General features: G+C 32.7%; 1 pseudogene; it reads left to right on the top strand.

The window, feature by feature from the left end:
- The first annotated feature begins 1,908 nt into the window (after positions 1 to 1,908).
- Positions 1,909 to 16,552, top strand: part of LOC149576327 (inorganic pyrophosphatase TTM1-like) — a 43,558-nt pseudogene continuing 28,914 nt past the window's right edge.

Here is a 16,552-nt window from a genome sequence, read left to right as displayed (position 1 = left end):
TCAAATTATCTATTCAAGATGAACTGAGCATGCATCATGTTAATAGTATGGAGAAAGCCTTCCAACTAGCTCTGAAGGATGAAGAAAAGCATAATAGGCAATATAACTAGAGAAATAGAGGTGATCGAAGGGCACATCAACTCCATTTTGGGGAGGTTTTTAATAGTGGTTAGGGAGAGAGTTTTCAAGGCTCTAAAAAAAGTATAGATGCTAGGCAAGATCCTCTGAATCAAGAACAAGGAAGGGGGTTTTAGTGAAGTTGAGGTTACGAAAGCAGAAGAGGCTAGGAAAACCAGAGAAGGCTTTGCACTTGTTTTAGGTGCAGAGAAGAAGGCCATAGGGCTTTTTAGTGTACCAATTTCAACATGAAAGATAGAAATCAAGGAGGACCATCCAGAGCAAACCTAGCCCAGGCTGACAATGATTCTGAACAATAAGTACCTCTAGATATGAGAGAAAGCCTCATGATGAGAAGGACAATGATTATTCTAGCCAAGGAGGATGTGGAGGAGAAAGGCATAGATGATTCATGGCTCAGGATCAACATATTTTGGACAAGGTGTACCTTAAGCGGAAAGGTATGTCAAGTAATTGTTGATGGAGGTAGTTGTGAGAATATGGTTTCTAAAGAAATGGTAGATAAACTAAATCTACAGTGTGAAAATCACCCTCGTCCTTATTAGATTGCATGGTTTAAAAAGGGAAGTGAATCACAGTAGATAAGAGATGTCTTGTTAAATTTTCTATAGGAAAGGTCTATAAGGATGATCTATGGTGTGATGTGATTCTGATGGATGCATGCCATGTCCTCTTGGGTTGTCCATGGTAATATGACCAAAAGGTTGTTGTTCATAATGGGGAAAAGAATACTTACACCTTATGGAAGGATGGATCTAAGGTAGTCTTATTACCTCTAAAAGGTGATGGAAAAATTGAAAGTATGTTGTCTGAAAAGGAACTTGACAAGGAGATGAAAGTGACAGGGTGTTGTTATGCATTGGTAGTACAAAAGGGGAAAGAGGAAGACTTGACTATACCACTAGAAGCAACTACAATATTGGAAGAATATTTAGATGTCATTCAAGAGGAGCTACCTAATGGACTTCCCCAAAAATAAGATATCCAACATCATATTGATCTTATTCCAAGAGAAAATCTTCCCAATCAAGCAGAATATAGAATGAGTTTGACACAACATGCAAAACTAGACAAACAAGTGACTGAGCTCATAGAAAAGGGCTTAGTAAAAGAAAGCATGAGCCCCTGTGTTGTCCTAGCTTTATTAACTCCAAAGAAGGATGCAACATGGAGGATGTGCATAGATAGTTGAGCCATCAATAGGATAACCAGCAGGTATCATTTTCCTATCCCACATTTGGATGACATGTTGGATGTTGTTGCTAGAGCAAAGTATTTCTCTAAGATTGATCTACAAAGTGGGTACCATTAGATCCACATTCAAGAGGGGGATGAGTGGAAAATAGCTTTCAAAACTAGGGATGGTTTGTATGAATGGAAGGTTATGCCTTTTGGTTTATCCAATGCACCTAGTACTTTTATGAGACGCATGAACACTGTGTTGATTGGTAAGTTTGTAGTAGTTTATTTTGATGATATACTAATTTTTAGTAAGGGAAGGGAAGAACATCTGCAACATTTAAGGATAACATTGGGGTATTGAGGAGAGAGAAGCTCTATGCTAATTTAAAGAAGTGTAGGTTCATGCAAAAAAGCTTGGTTTTTCTAGGATTTGTCATTTCTGCAAATGGTGTCAAGATAGATCTAGAGAAAGTTTGAGTCATTCTTGAATGGCCTAGTCCACATGGTATCACCGAGGTTAGAAGTTTCCATGGCTTGGCTACTTTCTATAGAAAATTCATTCATAATTTCAGCAACATTGTAGCACCTATGACAGATTGCACTAACGGTCAAAAGTTCTCATGGGCCAAAAAGGTTGAAGAGAGTTTCCAATACCTAAAGAAGAAGGTCACTGAAGCTCCAATACTAGCAGTACCAGATTTTGATAAAGTGTTTAAAGTGGACTATGATGCCTCACATGTGGGCGTTGGTGCTATACTTAGCCAAGAAGGTAAACCCATTGCATTTTTTAGTGAAAAATTGAATGATGTGCGGAAGAAATATTCTACATATGATATAGAATTCTATGCAATTGTGCAAGCTTTGAGGCATTGGAAGCATTATCTTGTACCCGAAGAATTTTTTTTGTTTACAGACCATATTTCTCTAAAATACTTGAACACACAGAAGAAATTGAACACTAGAAATGCAAAGTGGATCTCTTTCCTACAAGGGTATACCTTTGTTGTAAAGCATAAATCAGAAAAATAGAATCATGTTGCAAATGCCTTAAGCAGGTGAGTTGTTCTTCTAAATATCATGGAAATAGAGGTGGTTGGATTTGATGCAATCAAAGACTTGTATGAATCCAATAGTGACTTTTGGGAAATTGTTGATCAGTTGAAGAATCCAATACCTGGACATGCAAACACTATTCAAGGCAATTATCTACTGCAAGATGGTTACTTATTCAAGGGAAAGCAGCTATGTGTTCCTATAGGCTCAATGCAAGAAAATATTATTCGAGAATTTCATAGTAGTGGTATGGCTAGGCATTTTGGGAAGGATAAAACAATAGCTTTGGTGGCAGATAAGTACTATTGGCCAAAGATGAAGTGAGATATCACCAGGTTTGTGGAAAGGTGTAGAATTTGTCAAGTAGCCAAAGGGCACTCCCAAAACACTAGATTATACATGCCATTACCAGTACGAGTTAGACCATGGATAGATTTGAGTATGGGTTTTGTATTGGGATTGTCACATACACAGTGAGGTAATGAATTTATTTTTGTAGTTGTGGATAGATTCTCAAAAATGGTTCATTTCATTGCTTGTAAGAAAACTAGTGATGCTACTAGGGTGGCTGATTTATTCTCTTTTGAGATAGTCAGAGTGCATGGGGTTCCTAAAACAATCACCTCTAACTGAGATACCAATTTCTTGAGTCATTTTTGGTAGATGTTATGGAAGAAAATGGGAAAAAAATTACAGTTCAATAGTGCTTACCATCCACAAACAGATGGACAAACAGAGGTTGTCAATCATAGTTTGGGTAATCTATTGCAATGTATTGATGGAGAGAAGCCCAAACAATGGGATTTGACATTGCCTCAAGAAAAAATTTCTTATAATAGCTCAGTGAATAGGTCCACTAGTAAGTCACTATTTCAAGTTGTCTATGGGTGTAACCCTCAGAGTGTTCTCTATTTGGTGCCACTTCCTTTGGGTGATAGAGTCAGTGATGATGGGAAGCCTTTTTAGAGAAACTCCACTTGTTGCAAGAAAATGTAAGACAAAAGTTGCAGGATAGCAATGAGCGGTGCAAAGATTCTACAAATGCTACTCAAAGGTATCAGGTTTTTAATGCATGGGTTCTAGTGATGGTTTACCTTAGAAAAGAAAGGTTTCCTACTGGGACTTATCATAAATTGAAATATAAGAAAATTGGTCCCTACAAGATTTTGAAGAAGATTAATGATAATGTGTATGAGGTAAAGCTCCCAAGTGATCTTGATATATCTCCTGTGTTTAATATTTTTTTATTTGTATACTCTCCATGGTGATGATACCTTTGTTGAAAAAGAGGATGAGGTAGACTAGACACACACTGTACCCATCAAAAAGAGAGAAAAGGTTGTACAGATTCTAGACAAGAAGACTATTTAGACTAGTTAGGGTGACTACAATAGATATCTTGTATAGTGGGAAGGGTCGGCATAGACAAATAGCACTTGGATTATGGAATGGGAGTTGCAGAAGCTAGATGAGCCTAAATGGAAGCAATTTGAGGACTAGAACTCACAAGAGCTTCGTTCTTTTCAAATAGGGGAGAATGATGTAGGGGCATCCAAGGGTCAAAGCTATTGACTCAAATGTGAGTTTTAGTCGAGATTTACTTCTAAGGGTCATAACTTTTGACTCGAATGTGGGTTTTGGCTGAAATTTTACAGGTAGTTATAGTAGAAGGAATTATTTGGATTGTGGATGATCTCAGCTTGATAGGTGGCCATTTCAACATTTTTTTGAGAGCCTAAAAACTCATCTTGACCTCTGTGATTAGCTTTTAGTGTTTTTTCAAAAAAAATTAGAATTTTATTTTTGCAATAAATTTGAAATTATATCTTTGATTTCATTGATTAGTTGGCAATTCATGTTGCCTTAGTTGGGGGCTTTTCTTGGGAAAAATTGAGATTCATAGGATAAGTTTTAAAAATGACCAAAAATGGAATTTTTTGTTTTTCCCAAAAATATGCCAAATATGGTAATTTTTGAAATTATAATAAGTAGATTTTTTTTTCATTGTAGAGGCAAAGTAGAGTTATAGAATTTTTTTAATGAAGAGACATGTTATTCTAAAACATTTGTCTTGTGTTGAATTCTGAGTTATTGTTTAATGATTTTGGGATTTCATCAATTGATTAACCTTAGGATATGAGAACATTTCAGCTTTTAAAACATAAACTACTTCCAAAGCATGTTGAATTTTAACCACTTGGACCAAGCTACAACCAATTTAATCTCCAATATGTTTATTTAAATCAAAAATCTCATCAAAATGAAATTGATCAACATAAATATTTTGCTCAGCTAGAAAACATGCATCATGAATCACACCTTTTTTGACCCAATCTATTGTGTGTGAAAAATGTGGACAAATAGAAAACAAAATTGTATGAATCCTTACACTTGAAATCCTTCAAAATAATACCATGAAAATACAAGATCTCAAGAATTGACTCATAGTTTCCTATCATCAATGTGCAAAGATCTTCAAAGGTTTGAAGTGGTGGCTCTTATATGAACATCAGTCTTGGTCTTCAAAAGTGCATCCAATGAATAGAAGATTCAAAATGATCATAAAAATGCAAGATATCTCCAAGTCTCCAAGAAAGCTTCAAAAACGTCTATACTAATTGTATCATAAGAAATCATCATGATCAAAATGAAGGAGGAGGTCTCCTTTAAATATAAATCCAAAGAGGCATTCCCAAGTTGAAGGGAAAATGAAAATTAAATGAAAGGGTATGACCCATATAAGAGAATGTGCAATTAACATTTAATTAAGGGATGTGGAGTGTAACTTCATAAAAGTTATAAGATGAGGGGTGTTTCTATTTAATTTAAATGTAAAATAATCCCTTTTCTTCTAAAATAACGTGTGTGATAGTTACTTAATTATTTCTTTCAAAATAATAATTGTTGCACATAAAATTAAGTCAAGAGGGGTTTTATTTAATTAAAAGGGAGAAAACTCCTTTAATTAAATAATACAAAAATCAAGATGATCAAACCATTTATTTAAAATAATTAAATAAATGAATTCCAATTTAATCAAGGAAATTGATGTAAAATAATAATGATTAATTAAATAATTCAAATAATTTAATTTAATCAAAGGAAATGATGATGCAAATATTGATTCAAGCTTGACATAAATTATGAAACCGGGGCACATAGTTGAGGTGATCATTTTTGTGTGCTTACATTTGCCTCTCTTTGACTAATGTGTGTCCACATATATGACAAGTGCATTAAGTCAAATAACCATAAGATAAAGTGTGTATAAATATTGATTTATGTCAAAAATATAAATATTAAGCATCCAAATCTTGTTCCCTCAACATGCCATCAGGGGTCTTACAGTGCCTAGAACACAATATGCCCCTATGGGTCTTATAATTGTAGGTCTGCCCAAAGAGTTTTCAGCAAATATAAATTCATGAAATGTATATAAAGGCAAAAGAAAAATATCAACACCCAAAAAAAATGAAAAATCACACATTGACTTGCCTTAGGTACAATAATCATCTGCCCCAAGCTAGGCAGAAAAAGATGGGTAGATTTTGAATCAAGTTTGCAAATAATGAATCTCAATATCTAGTGTTCTTGCACCCTTAGGATTGAAATTGAGATGAAAGAGAGGATAAGAAAGAACACACATGTAGACAACAAATAGGCACCCAATCCAAAAACAACTATAATAATAAAAGGACCCAACCAATTATGCTCAAATTTTCCCATGGCTATACAGCCACGAAAATGCACTTCCTTTACATTGCTTTTTGTAACTTTTCAAAAAAAAATCTAAGTTCTCTCCTTCGTAAGAAAGTGCATTTCTGTGGTTGTATAGACATTGCCCTCAAATTTTCTTTTTTGATCTCTATTTTGTTGATTCTTAGGATTCTCATGCAAAATAAGATCTCTCACTAAGAACTCTCTAAAGAGAACTTTCTTGTTATAAGTTTTAGACAAACTTTTCTGATAAACTCTCATGTGATCAAAAGAAACTTTTTTCTTCTCATCAAGTAACTCAAGTTCTTGTAATCTCATAACTCTGTAGTCTTCATTTGTCACTAACCCATTGAAATTAACCCTCAATAATGAAATCTCAACCTCTAAAGACTCAATATTATAAATATTAATAACATCCTCACTGGCAACTAAAGAATCAGATTCTATCAAGTTCCTCTAATTTCACTTGAATCATAAAGGTGTCTAATAACTAGAGAATCCATATCATGACGAATATGAGAGTTTGAAATCTCATTAATTGTATTGGGTTGAGCATCATAAGCATGAATCACATCAATACCCAAATCAACTATAGAAGGCTCTAAAAATAAATCCAATTCATACTTATTTGAATATGTTCTTTCATCATTATTTTCTATATCTAAATCATTTTGAATTTTTCAAGTTTAAGCTTCATTAACTGAACCATCTATCTCCCCAAAAAAGATTATTAAAAAGGATCAAATCATCACATATATCATGTTGATCAAGTATATACAATTCCACATCATCATCATCATAAACATCAAATATGGGTCTATCTTTATTTTCTTCTTTGTAAATCCAATTTCTAACAACAATTTCCTCTTCCTCTTATTCCATAAGAAGTAAAGGTTCAACCAAAGCATCACATTCAATCTTATTAAAAGAAGAACATTTCATCTCATGTGAAGGTAACTCATAGGAATGAGGTGAAAATGGAAGAGTACCAATAGAATCCATCCTATATTCACCCATTCATGTGTCAAGATATTTAAGTTTATCTTCACAAAGTTTGAAATCACTATATATCTCATCTAAAAAATTTGAAGAAACAAGATCACATCCCTTTGTTTCACTATTAAGTGTCTTAGATTCTGTCACACACTCTATAGATTCTTCAACTATCTCATCTGAAAATCTATCCAAATGTATATGTGATTTTGCTGAAATATTATTGATAGCCAAAGTATTCACTCCTAAAATACACATCTCAATCCCATTATCTGGAAATGTAACACATTGATGATATGTGGAAGGAGTGGCTTTCATTTCATGTATCCAAGGTCTACCCAATAAAATGTTATAAGAAAGGGTACTAGTATCAACCACATGAAATAGAATATCTCTCTTAACTGACTCTATCCAAATAGGTAAAACAACCAATCCTTTAGACCGTCTTTCACTACCATCATAAGCTTTAATAGTAACCTTCTATCTAGTATCAATATCTTGTTCTGAATATCCCAACTTTTCAAATATGTTGAAAGGAAAAATATTTAACCCAACACCCTTATCTATCAACATAGGTCTAACAAGAGTTTTGTAAATCATGACTTCAATATGTAAGGAAAGATTATGTGGATGATTCAAATCCTTATTATTTTCCCTAATTGCAACCATGTTGATAACATTATCTACATCAGAATGTCCATAATTTTGATTGGAATAAGTATAATTCACTTGAGCTTTCTCATTCTTAAATGATTCACCCTTTTCACACTTAGCCAATGGATCTTTAAAAGCTTGATGATCATTATTAGTAGCATAACTAACACCATCAATTGTTAACTTTCCATTATCAATCAAATTTTGAATATCATGTTTTAACCTTTGACATTTTCTATAGTATGACCAATTTTACTTTGATGATATTTACAATAGGCATCATCATCCCAAAGTGGACCCTTTACAAGAGGTGGTTGCCAATTCTCAATCAAAGTTAATATCTTGCTATCCACCAACTCTTTTAAAACATGCTCATAAGGTCCACTAATCTTTGTAAAATTTCTTATTTCTTAAGGGTTTCTATTATTGGAGCTATAATTGCCTCTATTATTCTGTTGAGAAGTTGCTTGAAGTTTCATAGCATGGATGCCATCTAATAATCTCAAAATAGCTTGACCACTAGACATGGAGGTGTCAACTACACCATCATTAACCACATGTTGATTTCCTTTATAAGAAGTACTCCTATTCTTATTTCCATTGTTGTGGTTACTCTTGTTGTGATTCTAATTGATAATTCCTTGATTCTTCAAAACATCCTTATGGAAAGTTATTTCTACCATATTATGAAAAGTCTCAAACACCCATTTGCCAATTTCATTTCTCAATTTACAAACCAAATTACTCACAAGTATATCAGTTTTCTCATTTTCTAGAATTTCTCTAGAGTAACAAGAACATAACTTTCTCCATCTTTGTAAAAAGGTAACAAACGGTTCTCCTTGATCTTGTTCGAGGTTGCATAAATCTAACATAGAAATTAATTTTTGAACATTTTAAGAGAAGTGTTGGATAAATTTTTGAAAAATTTCCTCAAAATTATTAAGTGGGGGAGTAATCTTAGTGAACTATTCCATAGCTTGGCCTTGTAAACTCATAGGGAACAATCTCATAAGATAAACATCTTTATGTTCAAATTCCAAGCTTAAAACATTAAACTATCTCACATGATCACTAGGGTCTCCATTCCCATCATACTTATCATAATGTGGAAATTCTATTTAGGGAATTCAACCTCTAGAATTATCCTCTCAAAAGGTAGAGAACACACACTCTATAGAGAAAATGGATTCTTAGGTGTAAGTTTATCCATTAACATCTTCATATTTTTCTCAATTTGTTCTTGAAATTAAGGATCTAGTCTCTTGATATTCTTATCTAGATCAAAATTATAAGGTACTTGAACACCTTGGTTGATTAAATCCATGAAGTATTTATCCTTATTAGTTTGAATATATTAATCCATGTACTTGTGAAATTCTAGGTCTTTCTCTAATAAATCATAATCCACACCAAAACCATGTGTAGTAAATTGAGGATGTTATTGTAAATTCCTTGGAGGAAACATTTTCTTTTGTTGATATCTAGGAGGGGGAGATGGTTGTCTCCTATTTCCTTAGGATATTGTGAAGGAAAAATATGTCTAGTAACTCTTGGAGGAGGAGAAGGAGGTGGAGAACCACTACCACCACCAAGAAAAAGCATATCATTAAGTTTCTAATGGGCTATTTCATGAGCTTTGTTTTCTGCCTCACAATGTATGAATGCATCCATGTAAGCTTGTTTTTCTTGTAGAAAATGTCTCTCTTCATCACCTCTAGGAGATCTAAGAGGTGGAGAAACATTACCCCTCTAAGAAAGAATATCATTAACCATTTGTTCAGCAATGTCTTTAGCCATATTTTTAGCCATTTCTCTAGCTTGTGCTTCTACATACATCTTACTCACTTTACTAAACTGACCATTAGGGGTTCTTGGAGTTTTGTTGAGAAATTCTTGAGATTTAGCCAAAATTTCATTGATTTGGTCTGCTACTTTTCCAATTCATATTGTTTTATTTTATCATCCATTGGGTGAAAATATTTATGTGACAATCTAGGAGGAGTAAGAAATGGAGAGTAGTGTTGATTTCCTCCATGTAAATCTCTATCAAAATCATTTTCCAAGGTAGTTCCATAGATATCTTCCTTAGTTTAGTGAGGTCCCAAAGGTTCAACTCCATGTTGCCTCAATAATCTATCATTCATCATGTCATCCATGCTTTTATCTTTGTTTCTACTGAACATCATCTCTTGCTCAAAAAGCGAAGAGGCCTAGGTATTTTAAATTCACTAAGATGACTAGAAGGAGTAAACTCAATTATTGTTTCCCCCTTAGGTGAATGATTAAATATAGGTTCTTTTCCTTTATGTTTTTGATGAGTTATAACTAAGGGTAATTGATCAAAGTTAAGTTGACGTTGTTTATCGTGACTCGCTTGAAACCTAGTCATAACCAGCATGAGAGGGAAAACACTAGTAAATATGAAGACTCCAAGAAGTGTTGGTATCACTCTTAGGTAGTAAAGTAATCACTTGTCAAATTAATAAGGTGTAATAATGTAACTTTCTATCACTCTTGTTAACTATATTAGCCAATAGAGGTATCATGATTGGTTAACACAATATGTCATTGTTGGTCTTACAAATGCGAAATTATCCAAGAGTTGTAATGTTTTGTAATAAAAATGTAATAATATGAGACAAATTGATATGTTTAGACAAGTGAATACTTACAATCCAAGGATGAGATCAAAGAATCCCAAATAAAACCTTCTTCACTAGGGAAATCTCTAACCTAGCAAGTTTTAATGTTGGCAATAAGATAAGACAAGATTTATTAACTGAAAGATAGCTATGATGCAAGGATCCAAAGTGACAACAAGTTTAGACACTCAAGCTTAGGTCCACAATGGTCAAATCAACTCAATAATGAAAAAAAAAGGTTACCCTAGAGTCATATTAATAAATTGAACTCTCCAAATGATGAATGCTAACTAGGAAATAGGTTCACAATAAGCAAAGTGGCAGCTAGATAATAAACTAGAAAGTTGGATTTGGGGAACTCAGTTTAGATTATTCTTTTTAACCAACTAAGATCAATTTCAGATTTATAAATAATAATTAGGAATATAGAACATCAATTAGGGATTTCAAACAAATGTCAATGTTCTTTCATTCCTTTAGAGAAGAAATTGAAATGTGATCTATAAAAGCACGAAATCACTCAAGTAAGACACGCGAGAGGTTAATTTTAATGAAAGGAAACCAAATGGTTTTTTTTTAAATACCTAGTAATCCATGAAACATGCTTAGATTTTACCTTATTTTTATTTTTTTTGAGCTTTTCATGCAAGCGAGTGATGAACTCTCCAACAAGCAAGACAAGCAAGCAAGAAAACAAGATATATATATTCAACTTGTACAAACCCTAGGGTTAGATCTTTAAAAAAATTGTTAGGAGAAATTATAACTAGAAAATAATACAAATGAAAACTCATATCATGCATTAAACTATATGAAAAATAAGTGCAAGCTAATCATTACATGCCCATTTTTTTAATTTTGATTTTTTGACCTAGTCAACAAGATTGGACATATATAACATGAATTCGAAATCAAAAACCTATATGAAGAAAAGAGACCCCTATTATAAAATAGATATATTTTCAAAAATGGCATAATTTCGTAAAAATATGTTCATTTGTGTTCTAGGGACCCATTTTGTCAAAACAAAGAAAATTTTGTAAATTAAGTGTTTGAGCCCTCATATGATCTCTAAACTCAAAACACAAAGAAACATACCTATTTATAGTTAAAATACCTTTCCAAAAATGTAGAATTTTCTAAAATATTCTCTAATTTTCATCCAAAAATTATTTTCATGAAAAATAAAGAAAAAATTATTAAAAATACAAATTACCTTAGAAAACTCTAAAATTTAACTAAAGCTTCTCTAATATATCACCAACCTACAAAAAAAAATTAGACCAAATTATCGAGTTGTTCAGGAGATATGATCCAATCTTTGAAAATCTAGGGTTTTCTTCTCCAAGCACATCTACACAAGTGGTTAGCTCCAAAAATATCCAAAACAAGCATGTAAAAGTGGGTTGCCCCACGGTGAGCACCAAAAATGTGTGTGAAAATTGTGGACAAATAGAAAACACACTTCTATGAGTCCTTACACTCCAAATCCTTCAAAATAACACCATGAAAAATGAAAGATCTCAAGAATTGACTCATAGCTTCCTATCATCAATGTGCAAAGATCTTCAAAGGTTTGAAGTGGTGGCTCTCATATGAACATCGGTCTTCGTCTTCACAAGTACATCCAATGAATGGAAGATTCAAAATGATCATAAACATGCAAGATATCTCCAAGTCTCCAAGAAAGCTTCAAAAATGTCTTTAATAACCATAGTATAAGAAATCATCATGATCAGAATGAAGAAGGAGGTCTCCTTTAAATATCAATCCAAAGAGGCATTCCCAAATTGGAGGGAAAATGAAAATTAAATAAAAGGGTATGACCCACATAAGAGAATGTGCAATTAACATTTAATTAAGAGATGTGGAGTGTAAAACTCCATAAAAATTATAAGATGAGGGGTGTTTTTATTTAATTTAAATGTAAAATAATCCCTTTTCTTATAAAATAGAGTGTGTGACAATTATTTAGTTATTTCTTTTAAAATAATAACTGTGGCACATAAAATTAAGTGAGGAGGAGTTTTATTTAATTAAAAGGGAGAAAGCTCCTTTAATTAAATAATACAAAAATCAAGATGATCAAAACATTTATTTAAAATAATTAAATAAATGAATTCTAATTTAATCAAGGAAATTGAAGTAAAATAGTAATGATTTATTAAATAATTCAAATAATTTAATTTAATCAAAGGAAATGATGATGCAAATATTGATTCAAGCTTGACATAAATTATGAAATTGGGGCATAGAGTCAAGGTGACCATTTTTGTGTGCTTACAACTATATACTACAAATTGTTGGGATTATTTATCTCAAGGTTGAATATGGCTTCACTTGACCACCATCTGATCATATCACATATTCTCTCATAAGATGAACAACCATAGTATCATCAATTTAGTTGCAAGTGGTTCCCAATATTAATCACCATGGCATTTCTATGTATGAGAGTACAAAACATACCATAAGCAATTTCTTCTTCTTCCAAGTTTAAGGTAGCTCTGCAAGTTGAGTTTTTGTAGACCATGCTAGTGCCAAAATTTATGTCATCAATATTAAACATGAATTTGTGTAGCTTCTACAAATTCTAGGGGATATTTCATTTGTTTTTCTCCATCTTGGTATATTTTAGGTACCACATATCTTCACAACATTGGGATTGAATTTTTTTAGAACTATGAAACAAATCTTCAATAATACCATGTTTTGATTCATATTTGTGACGTGATTTTGAGTAATCTTGTAAATCTTAATCTTCCCTTCTAAGGTCCTCTTGAGGATTGGAAAATAAGAGTCCCCCTATGGTCTCTACTTTAAAAGAAGAATTCTCCAAGTTGTTTAGTAATCCTTAAGGTTTTGATACATTGGCTGAATTATTGTCTTGTTCTTTATATGTTCCAAAAAATTTGTTTTCAAGTGAATTTTTAGAATTAAATGACTTCTTTTTAGAGCATGAGTTCACTTCTCTTTTAGTATGTGTTTCACTATGAGGCCATGGGATATCCTTTTAGTGTGAATGGAAAGGTTCTAGAAAAGGATTACTACATTATTTTGGGTGAAAAGAACTATCAGCTTGAGGTATAAAAATTTCATGACCATTTCCAATCCATGGCTAAATAAAGTAAGGCTTAGGCACTTTTAAAGAAAAGGCCATGTCATTCATATGATCAACACTCATGGGACCCTAATCTTTGAAAGAATTTTCAACATTTAAAACACTTTGAAAATATGAAAACACTTCATTCAACATAGGATCAACATTTGCTAAAATAACTTCATCTTTCCCTACTACAACCAAATGTGAAATCTTTTTATCCAAAATCAATGTATCAAAAAAGTCAATACCTGACTTTTGGGCATCTTCTTGCTTAATATCTAACAAGCATCTTTCAATTACTTCTACCTTGTGCAAAGAACCGCCACTTGAGTGGATCAATGATGATTTGGGCTGCAACACTTCAACATTCTTACCCTCATTAAGTGTTGCATACATTTTAGATTTTTCCTTTTCATTAAGATATGCAAAGTCTAAAGAACTTTTAGCATGGCACATATTAGCTTCACTTTCAACACAAACTATTTCATGAAAGTAGATATATTCTAATATAGACTCATTTGAAGAGCCACATTCATCGTCATCCTAAGAAAAATGGAAGGCCTTATATTTTGATTGAACAAGAGGCTGAAAGTAATCATTTTAAATTTTTCTAGAAAAGGGATAAATTTCAGCACTTTTAAATTCAAGAAATAGAATGGAGCTAGATAGATTTTCTTTCCTTACACCATTCTCCTTTACTAATGTTTGATAGTTTTTCCAAGTAGAAGAAGAAATATTTTTGATAGTTTCATCTTCACAAGCAGATGTGTTTCCTAGGTTGTCCAACAATCTTTGAGACTACACTACCTCTGGTGAGCCATCACTATCTTGCTCATACTGATCTTTCATACTTTCCTAAACAATATCAATGGCTAAAGTTGCATTAGAAGACACAAATATAAAAGATTCAAATTCTAAAATTGAATTTTTTCCTAAATCATCTTCATTTGATTTTCCACCATCAAGTTTCTTTGTAAAAAGAGAAATATCAAGACCAATTGTTGAATCAACCGTTTGTGAGGTGTATGCATTATCATACTCAACATGTAAATGATAGGTTCTAAGCACATCATGAAGATTTCTTTCAATCATAGAAGTCATTAGAAAATATTCTTCATTAAAAACTGTCAGATTTTGACAAAAAGGGACAGGGGGTGTTGGTTTTACTGTTTTAGGAACAAACCTTTTCTATGTAGGTTTTATCTTTGGATAATATTGATGTTCTTGGAGGAATATTTCAGCCTATAAGGGTTTAGCACATTTCACCCCACTAATGATCATATCATCATCAAAAACAATAGCCTCCCTTTGTGCATCTTGCAATTTTTGCACTTTTAGACAATGAAGCAAGAATCTAACTTCAGTTTGTAAGGCAGTGATGAAAACACATAGATGATTTTTTTTAGTTGGTTGACAAGTTTGAACGATCTTACCAACATATCTATTGGATATATCAAAAAATTCCCTCATAGTTTCACGTTCCTTCATCTGAATTTGATAGAAATGCAATAGTAGCTTGACAATGTCAATAGTGGGCTTAAACATTTGAAGAAATTTTACCTCAAGGTCATTCCAAAAAGTGATGCAATTTCTTGGCAAATTCTACAACCAATTTGTTTCACTTCCAATAAGGCTCTCAAAAATTAATCTGACAAAGATATTCTCCTCTTACACACCAAGAATCTCACAAGCAACTGTAACCACTCTAATATGATCATCTAGGTCTTGAGTTGTACTACTAGAAAACTTTGGAAGATATTCCATTAATCTTCTAAGTAAGTTTGAATATTGGGGTAAAGTGAATTGCCCAATATGAGCCCCCCATGGTTGGGCTACAACCAAAGCCATAACACACTGGACTTCTTTTACCAAATCAAACCAAAGTCATCAACCTCTGACCTCAGGGAGGTGTAGACACTTAAAATTGTCCCAATTTATATATTAATTAATTTAATATTTTCTATGACATTATAATTAATTATTTATTAATTAATTATATTTTTTCATATTCTTCTAGTTATTTAGTTAAATAAGTTCTTTTCCCTAATGTATTTAAATTTAATTTGAATACAACACATGTAATGTATTAATACATAGTGCTCCATAAATCCCATTTTAAATAAATTCAATTTATTTAATCCCCTCCACTTTATTAAATTCCTCAATCCTATGATTAAGTCAAATATTATTTAACTTAATCCTAATCCTATCCTAAAACCTAGTCTACACCCATCACTCTCATCCTTCTAAGCCTACCCACTACTTAATCCCACTTATTTACCTTAAACACCTTTTAGCTCCTAAGTGTTTGCTCACAGATGTGTGAGAAGCTCTTGATCCAATAAACCTTCCACTTCATTTATACCTCTTACACTTCTTACACCTTTGTCCCCCCACTCCTTCCCCCAGGGTTGCTCACACATGTGTGAGCACACCTTGAGTGTCTCAACCATAAAGGCTCTTTTTGACTTTTGCATGGCTTGTCCTTTAGCCCATGCATCTCCCTTGTGGCACCTATGTGGATACCACCTAGATGCCAATAAATAGAGCCCTTGTCTCAAGCATTTCTCCATCTCCTCCATATGCATTGTAATCATGCTAGTATAGTTCTGGAGCTTTTTAGAGATTTTATGCTTAGAACTAACTTTTGATAGTTGTTTGCATTACTTAGATTTCTAGTTTTTGTATTACTTTCATGGTAGTATGATGTTGTAGGTTTCTTTCTTACATTGCATTTCCATCTCACTTCTTTGAATCTTTTGAGGATTGGCTCACTCATAGTCATTTTTTGAAGGTATTCTCCATTCATCTTAGCATAGACTCATTTCATATTGTATTTTCATCAACAAGGGATTCAATAATTGTGTTTGGGAGAGCACATCTACATCCGTCACACTTGGGCACACCAACAAGGCCTCTTATGGGTGCCCTTGTTGAGCTACTTTGAGGTTGTGTGAGGAATTTTAATTTGTGGTTGTATAAGTTGTTAAACTCAAGTTGATTTTAGTTGTATTTCTATTTGTTTCTAATTTTTCATATACGCATGTTACAAATAATGTTTTCTTGT

This window comes from Cupressus sempervirens, chromosome 1 (assembly GCF_028749045.1).
Source record: "Cupressus sempervirens isolate cs-2001-9-10 chromosome 1, ASM2874904v1, whole genome shotgun sequence".
Taxonomy (NCBI): Eukaryota; Viridiplantae; Streptophyta; class Pinopsida; order Cupressales; family Cupressaceae; genus Cupressus; species Cupressus sempervirens.
Note: the sequence above shows the minus strand (reverse complement) of the source record. Positions and strands in the feature narration are given on the sequence as shown.